We start from the raw sequence: 8,410 nt of genomic DNA on the forward strand, positions 1-8,410 counted from the left end.
CTGTTCTAAACCTTTCCTTCCTGCTCGAAGTCCTAACTAGTTTTCAAGAGGAAATTTAAAAAAAAAAATTCTTTTTTCAAAAAAGAATATGGAGTTCTTCCAAGATTGCTCAATTTTTCTTTCTCTAAAGTAGAATAGTTCAACCTATGTGCCAATCCAAATGTGCTTTCTGTATTTGGCTGTTGGAAATGTGGACTGGGAGATAAGATGCATGGCCTCTGGAATATTATTTTTCAGTGCTTGCCAGGAAAAAGCCACATTTTCAACTGCTCCAATTGCCCTTGTGCTTTTAAAAGTGAATACCAAGGGTATTTTAGGGAATACAGGCTTCCAGAAGCCTTGCTATCAAATGACTCTGGCCACATGGGCTTCCGTGCCAGGGTAACAGATTAGAGTTGGTGGTCATTGCTTTGGTGATCAGGAGACTGTTCTCTGATGAAGATGCCTTCCCATCGCAAGAATAAATTAAATGAAAGGCTCTGTGAATGTAACCAAATGCTTTTTTTTTTTTCAAACAAGTTTAAATTATTCAATGTACTCGTAGTATTTAGGTTATGACGTTAACATTTTATTAGCCCATGTTTGCCCTCTGCAGAACTGCCTGTGGGTTTCTTTGGTATGAGGTGGTAGCTACATGTCTAGGGACATGGTGGGAGCTAGGATGTCTGCCTGGCCGTTCTCAGTAAGAGCCAAGCCTGGACTCTGAATGGATGACAGACATCACAGGTCAGCGTCTTCCATTCTTGGAGAGGACATCAGTGAAAACCAGTAGGTGATTCGTGAGGCCAATAGCACCATAGTGTGTATCGGTCAGACTAGCTCCATATTTGTGTGCTGTCACAGCAAAGTCAAGTGAAGGAGAAAGAAACTGGAGTATTTTTAAAGAATATATATATATATATATATATATATATATATATATATATATTATATATATGTGTGTGTGTATGTATATATATGTATATGTATACACACATATGTATGTGTGTGCATGTGTATGTATATACATACACGTACGTATATATGCACATATACACACACACATATATATACATACACACATGCACACATTATGTATATAATGTGTATATGTAAAATGTATACATATATATATAATGTGTGTGTGTGTTTATGTAAAACCTTTTAGAGAGGAAATAACACAGAATCAAAGAAAGTCAAAGAGAAAGTCATTTGAGCACATTTGACCCACATTTGACCTTGGCAATTATTATTTGTGAGTCATTACAGTCAGTATAGGGGTACTTACATGGTCGGATTCATTGGTGACATGCTCACAAATGCTATGTCATGAAGATACTCATTCTGAAACCAGTTTTCCCAGATACTCATGGGAAACATAGAAGAGTGTTAGGAACAGGGTAGGATGGAATAGAATAAGCTGGTTTCTGGGATTCGGGCAATACTGGAGCAGTCTTATCTCTGCCTTTCTGCCCAAGACTGTGTGTGCCAGGAAGGGGAAAGCATCCTTCTGCTGCCAAAGCCTTTGACAGTGACAGTTTAGAGGCAAGTTCATGTTTGAGCAGGGTATTCCCTTGAGACAGGGTCTCACTGTGTGTCCCTGGCTTAGAACTTGCTCTGTAGACCAGGCTGGCATAAATTTGTGAGAATCCTCTCCTCTGCCTTCCAAGTGCTGAGATTAGAGGCATGCACCACCGTGCCCATCTCTTCTGCGCTGTTTTCAGACATGCCTTCACTATGTAGCTCAGGATAGCTCTCACTCAACAGTCTCAAGAATTAGGATAAAAGGGTGTGAACTACCATACTTAACTTGAGTAGAGATGTTTGTTACTTAATAGCAAAGTGTTCTATAAGCATTTTTTTGTTTGTTTATTTGTTCTGCAATAGTTTTTAAATGTATCCTCCACCCAGATATACTGGATGGAACCCAAGCTGTAGTGCATGTTTGACCAAGGCCAGTGCATCCCAGATACGCCCAGCTCTCAGTAGTTTTAATACTGTTTTAGTTAACAGTATTTAAGGCTTAGGCAGGCAAAGCACAGTTAAAATGATGGGTGGATTTTTGTGAAAAGGCACATGTCTCAAAATTGCCCAGATTTAGAGCCTCACAGGGGTTGGAAGTGATTGGAAAATATTTTTCCATGTCGAGCATTAAGGGAGGAAACACACTCCAGGTGCCCTCCCTTCTTACACTACAAATGGCCAAACCAGTTCTCAGAAGTTCTCTGTAGGAAAACCCAAGGAGGCCATCTACAGAACATGTGAAGGTTGAATTGGTGACACACGGCCACAGTTGTAGACCATCAAGATGTCTATGCAGGAAAATACCCGGAGGTCTTCTTTGTGATATTAGCTGTTCCTCATACCCATTCTGATAAACATTCTTCCCTTGTGTCCTAGGCAGTGACATGGTGCAGATTAGATCCACGTGTTACTCTTTCCACTCTCTTCTCTTCCGTGTGTGTGTGTGTGTGTGTGTGTGTGTGTGTGTGTGTGCACGCGTGTGTGTACAGTCTGCAGAAGCAGACTCTGGAAGCCCGTCCTGGGTTGCCAACATTCATCCTCTAAGAGGCTCTTTTGTATTAGCAAGTGCCCTTTGCTTTGCGACTGTAAGTGCTGAAGTTAGGAGCGGCAGCCATCCTTCTGACTTTCCAATAAGGTGTCCTTTGGGCTGGAACTTTCCATGCTTCATTTCTGCTCCAAGGTGAATTTATTCTGGAAAGTTCACACTAATTTAATTCATGGACTTGGAAGGGACGTGAGAGTAAAAATATACCTTCTTCTACTCTACAAATAAATGTAAGACTTTGGTCTTGGATAACTCCAGGGCAGCTGAACAGTGGAACAATAAACAGGCCTCAGAGAGTCGCTGTTAAAGCAGGTCGAAGTGATTAACCACACGTCTCCTTTCCTGCGTTCTTTGAGTTTTAAGAGTTCCTTGAGGCTACGCAGTTCCTTCTTAAGGACAATGGTCAGGACAGGGAATTTTAGGGTTTACACAGAGGAGATAGTCGACATTAGAGCAAACTGTTTCATGGTCCTACTAAGTTTAAAAGTACACTTATTATGGTATAGGCTCTTCTTGGAAAGGAGAGCAAAGTGGAATGCCCTAGGGTTGGAACTGACCAAGGCCCGTGGCATATCATCTGTGTGTGGGAGAGCAGTCCCTTGATATGGTGAATGGCAGGGGCATACCACTTCCTAGTATGCTACTTGTGTGAGCTGGAGAATTGATTGCTGGGCAAAGAGGCTGTGTCATCAATGCACTGTAGGACATTTCTTAACATCCCCAGTCTAGTATTAGAGTCCAGTAGCTGTCCACCAAATCACAGGTGCAAATAGTAAAAACTGTCCCCCAATACTACCAAATATCTTGGGGCGGTGGGCTAGGAATTGTCCCTGTTTGAGGACAACTGAGATAATTTTGAATTTCGACTTATCCTGAGGAAGGTTTTTAGCCAGAGATGGGAATCTGTGTGTTGGGAGTATGGTATCTGTAGCATAAGAAACTGAAGGACTATTATTGCAGAGAGATGGGCCTCTTGTCCAAAGCTGCCTGCTCCTGACTCATGCCTGGCATAAACTGGGCTCAATCATGGCTCCAGAATCCCCCTCTGATGTGCTATGCTCTGTCCATACAGTGAATAAAATAAAAAAAAAACAAACTATTTTTAAAAAGAGGAGCTTAGTATTTCTTTAAGCCCTCAATAGATGCTTATCAAGTATGCAAAGGCCCTGAACTAGCGGTTGAATGATGCAAAGGTGAGCTCTGCCTTGTGGCCAACAGTCCTCTGACTTTCCAATAGAAAAACTTAACAGATGCTCACTTAATAGTGGTGCACGCCTTTAATCCCAGCACTCGGGAGGCAGAGGCAGGCAGATTTCTGAGTTCGAGGCCAGCCTGGTCTACAAAGTGAGTGCCAGGACAGCCAGGGCTACACAGAGAAACCCTGTCTTGAAAAAACAAAAAACAAAACAAACAAACAAACAAAAGACAAAGAAAAAAAATAGATGTGAGTATCAGAGAATGTCACATACCGTGAAATGGCATCATGAGAAAAGTACAAACCAACAGCTTACAGCGAAGGCTGCTGAGAACATGCAGGCTTGCAAGGAAGGACAATACCACACTGCCTCCTGCTTCTGTGGGACCTGATTGTACAGGAGGCATTGTGCAGAACCCGAGGGAAGGCACCTACAGTCCAGAGGGGGATGAATCAAATGGTCACATATTTTTGGTAGGGGCTGCTCAGTTTCAATGGGAGATGGTACTATGGAAGAATCTAAAAGGGAATTGGCAAAGTTTGCAGGAGGAATCAGAACAAGTGCTTTTGAGGAAATGGAAGTGTGTGTGTGTGCATGTGTGTGGAGAAGAATGCAGATAATTGATGACTAGAGACCAGTATATACAAAGGTCCTGAGGGTGAAGAGAACACAGGAAATTTCAGAGGATCCAGTAAGAGTAAGGTCTGGAACCAGGAGCCAGAGTCTGGAGGGCCCAGTGTGCTGGGTTGATGATGGCTTTATTTAAAAAGTAGTAGGGCATCCATAAGGGAGTGAGTGTTATTATTACTGGATTCTAAATTTCAAAATAACCCTCTCGCTACAGTGATTTGAAAGAGTCCAATGCAGAAGATCGATCGAGTTGCTTTTGACTATGCCAATGAGAGATCTTGCTATACAAAGCTCCTAAGCATGTTTTCATTAGTGAAAGATTTTGTTCCGCACAGCTTCCGACAGTTGCCGACAGTCCTTGGCATTCCTTGACTTGTAGGTAATAAAATTCCACTTGCTGCCTCTGTCTTCATGTGGCTGCTTTCTATCTCTGTGTTCGTACCTCCTGCCTGTCCCCTAGTCACTGTATTAGGGCCCACCCCAGACTAGGATGACCTCATCTTGATTAAACTCATTACATCTGTAATGACTCTTTCCCCCAATAAGATTGTATTCCAAGGTTCCTGGGGGATATAGGACTGGACCCAGCATACAAACCATCCTGACAGCTCCTCAGGACATTGTTTATGGAATTATTTCAACCAGAAGAGTTCTGCAAAGGAACTCAGTTCGAGAACATCCTGAAGTTGAAACCATGAATCACAGCCACGAGTGGCCTCTCCCTGGACAAGCAGGTGTGCTCCAGTTGTCGCTTAGAGTCCTTCAGTCATTTATTTTGTCTGGCTGGCTCCCAAAGACATTTGAGCCTGCGATCCAATACTGCAGGCAAAGTGTGCAGTATTCTGGTGAGAATACAACTTAAGAGTTTGCTGGGGAGCCAGTCACAGAGCCCCGGTTCCATAGAGACGGCTTGGCGAGTGCCAGAAGAATGCAGCAGGCTCGATCTGGGGACCGAATCTCCGGAAGACCACAGATGATGTCTATTATGTCCCCAGGCATCGGTCATCACCTTGGAAGCAGGCCATCTGACAACACGTCAAGGAAGTTGTTACACAGAATTATTTCAGCCGGAAGAGCTCTCTGCAAAGCAATCCATTCCAGCCTGCTGTGTCATGGAGTGGTCCCCACGTCCCGGACTTTTTTTTTTTTTTTTGCTTGTGATGCAGCGGTGGCCAGCGTGAAGCCTACACCTGTCATGAGCTAATGTTTGATCCTTGCCAAGGTTTGGCTTGGGCTCCATTAATAAGCTGGAAAGGACCTTCCAGGGAAGTGTGTTAATAGTTAACCCTTTCCTGATACTCTTCCTCTTCCTGGGAGGAAATAGCAGCTAGCCAAACCACCCCTGGGCAGCTTGGGGTTTTGCTTCTTGCTTTTCAATATTTTTTTTAGTTTGGGAGACAACTGTAGAAAGAAGTTGATAGAAACGGAGCCTCCCAGGAGCTGGGGCTGTGGATTAGTTGGTATAGTACTTAGATTAGCCCTGACTTCAGTCCCCAGTACCACATAAGCATAAAATTGCCCCAGTGGCTCTTGCCTGTAATCCTAGCACTTGGGAGGATCCGGAGTTCAAGATCATTCTTAGTGCAAGGGCCAGCTTAGGTTACACGAGGCCTTGTTTAGAAAGAAAAATAGACAAAGGAGAAAGTGAACATTCCATACAAGGTCTGTAAATCTTTATGAAAAGAAAAACCAGTGTGCATCGGAGCCTGGGCCAGGAGAGCGTTGTAAAGCAGAGGTAAGAGCCAGACTATTGTAACCTCCCTACCTATAGCCAGAGCAGACTCAAGGCTTGGAGTGGGCTGGGGGCAGTTGGCAGCTCTGACCTCAACACCTAATCCCGTCTGTGTCTTACAGGCTCCGGGGTGTTTTTCCTATGACGATTTCCATTTTGCTGTGTGAGTTTCTGCAGTGGGACCCCAGTGGTGGTTGTGGGGGATGGTCCTTCCCATTTCTAGCCCTTGTGGCCTGGGATGCTTCCGTCAGACCACGGGTGCTCTAAGAGCGTCTCTGGGAAGTGCTGCAGAGGCTCAAGGCTGTGGTGGTTGAAGAAGAGTCCACCTGAGAGGGCTGGGGCTCCACAGGTGTGGAAACCCGAGTCCATGAGTTTAAATGACCCTGGTAGCAGAAAATCTGGGGTTAAGGGACAGGTTGAGGGAAGGCGCAAGGGACGAAGAAACTACCAGGGAGTTCAGTCCAGAGTTTGTAGAACAGGGCTGGTACATAGAAGACCCTTGGGAAATATTTGTTGACTGACTGACTGACTGAATGAATGAATAAGATGAGATGAATAGAGAACTTTTGTTAGTAGAAAAGTTAAGCTCTCCTGAGGCTAGTGAGGGTGGTTTGTTTGTTTGTTTGTTTGTTTGTTTGTTTGTTTTTAATGTTATCTTTGTGTATGTTGGGGAGAGATGCAGTCCATTTTGTGAACAAACCAGCAGCCCTCTTTCTTTAAATGTCTTAACACATTAAAATTATTCTACTTTTATAAACTGTATTTGCATACATTTGTTTGTATGTATGTGTTTTGTATACATGTAAGTATGTGGGTAAAAATGCCCATACTTGTGTACCCAGAGGCCAATGGAAGATAACAGACAGCAGGTTTCTTCCTCCATCACTGTCTTCAGTATTGCCTCAAAACAGGATCTCCCAGGAAGTAGGAAGCTTGCTGATCCAGCTAGGCTGGCTGGCCAGGTATGCTCCCTCCACAGTTACCTGGCAACAGCCAGGTAGACCTGGCCCCCTATAAAAGGGGCTGCTTGCCCCCTCCTCTTTCTCTTACAACTGCTTCTCTCCCTTGCCTCTTACTCCTTTGTTCCCCTCTCTCCCTACTCCCATCCCCACCCCCATCTTGGTCTTGGTCGGCCTCCACTTCTCTACTCTCTCTCCTTCTCTCTCTGCCTTTCTCTGCCTCTACTACCCTCTTAACTCTCCTCTCCATTTTCTGAATAAACTCTCTTCTATACTATACTGTCATGTGGCTGATCCCTCAGGGTGAAGGGGTGCCTTGGCATGGGCCCGCTGAGGCACCCTCTTCCCCCACACCTCACCACACCCCCATAGAACATATCCCTATATTTCATTATCTTTTTATAATCACAACATGAGGGATTAGAACTTTGGTCCCAAGTACTTTTAACCACAGAGCACTCTCCCCAGGTCCACACATCTTTCTTATAAGCAATAGCAGAAAACTTCAAGTAAGACAGAGGTATTCCGTGACTAGCCTGAATTCCAGGATGCTTCATCGTACTCAGATCTTAGCTTCATTGTCTGATGTGTCACCTGACAAGCTTTGATGCACAAGAGCACTTAGACACATGGCGCATCATTTTGCTTATGGGTGAGGAATGTTGACATGTAAATGGCATGGCTTTCTGTGGCCAGTTGTTTTTGTCACTCAGCAAAGTGACCTGGAGACCTCTCTGCTAGTCTGTCCAAACATACCTTATTTTCTCTAACTGCTGCGCAGTACTTTTGGGTTTTCTGGTTTGCTGTTTGCTGAATCACCTCTGTATGATGGGCATTTAGCCTGTCCCCAGTGCAGTGAAGAATACCCCTGCATGTGCCTCCTTGGGAAGCATGTGAATTTAATTCCATTAATTACCCATCTGGAGCCAGGCTGGCATCCTGAGATGTTTGGCCTTCTTTAGCACAAAAGTTTTATACTTTGGCAATCGTACAAGGATGGAGCAAAATAGGTACCTTATAAGAAGAAGAATAGCTCCTTCCAGGCTCAGATCTTCAGAGGAAAATGACTTACCCATGGTAGTGTTTGCTGATGGCACAGAGCTGGGACAGCATGCATCTTTTATCATGCATTTGACAGGTTGGGAGCATGGGTCACTGGGGGCACTCCACAGGAGACTGTCTGCATTAGCAGGCTATATTCCTGTTCCTGCTTCTATTCTGCTTGGCTTCCATCTAGCCTCAGGCTGCCCCGAGGGTGATCTTTGGCTGATATATGTGATGCAGAGGAGGCTGGTGTGTGCTTATGTGTGTCTGTATGAGGCAGGGGCAGAGAGAGAGAGAGAGA

This window comes from Mus caroli, chromosome 18, assembly GCF_900094665.2.
Source record: "Mus caroli chromosome 18, CAROLI_EIJ_v1.1, whole genome shotgun sequence".
Classification (NCBI taxonomy): domain Eukaryota; kingdom Metazoa; phylum Chordata; class Mammalia; order Rodentia; family Muridae; genus Mus; species Mus caroli.